The sequence below is a fragment of the Octopus bimaculoides genome, chromosome 28 (genome assembly GCF_001194135.2).
Source record: "Octopus bimaculoides isolate UCB-OBI-ISO-001 chromosome 28, ASM119413v2, whole genome shotgun sequence".
Lineage (NCBI taxonomy): Eukaryota > Metazoa > Mollusca > Cephalopoda > Octopoda > Octopodidae > Octopus > Octopus bimaculoides.
The window spans coordinates 13,641,911-13,642,459 of record NC_069008.1 but is presented as its reverse complement, the minus strand read 5'-3'; the positions used below and the strand labels follow the sequence as shown (position 1 = coordinate 13,642,459).

Sequence of the window (549 nt, the reverse complement as noted above, 5' to 3'; positions counted from 1 at the left end):
ACACACACACACACACACACACACACACACACACACACACAATGAAAAAAATAAGTGAATAAATTTAAATAGATCGAGATAATTTAACATACATTTCCTTGGATGTTAGCCATAATGTCCACTCTCATTTTTCTTCATCATTGCTTTGAATGTAAAGAATTTCTTTAACACACGAAATTATTGACATTGATTTGTCATTGACCTAAGCGGTACCTTGCTCTATCTAAATGAGTCAAATATTATTTTTAATTCCCCGTCACTTGAAAACTTCATATTCTACCATGATACTATCTGGTACATATCGCTTAATTAACCTCTAATACAGTTTGACCCCCACCCCCACAAGATGTGGTAATCTAAGGTAAACTTTTCATTTCATAATCTTACAAAAAATCTCATGTCATTGTATGTCAAGTTGTATAACTCAATGTGTTAATAAAAGCAATTTTCTGCTACTGAAACACGTATCGTAATACCTAAACGACCGATTCCTTTTTAGATCCGATACACCCCACTACAGACACATATACATATACGTCATATATATAT

The 549-nt window shown here is 32.8% G+C and overlaps 1 protein-coding gene across 1 annotated transcript in view; it reads right to left on the bottom strand.

Annotated features, from left to right (window-relative positions):
* LOC106882933 (uncharacterized) overlaps positions 1-549 on the bottom strand; it is a 7,041-nt gene that overhangs the window by 2,771 nt on the left and 3,721 nt on the right. The gene's annotated exons all lie outside the window — the stretch shown is intronic.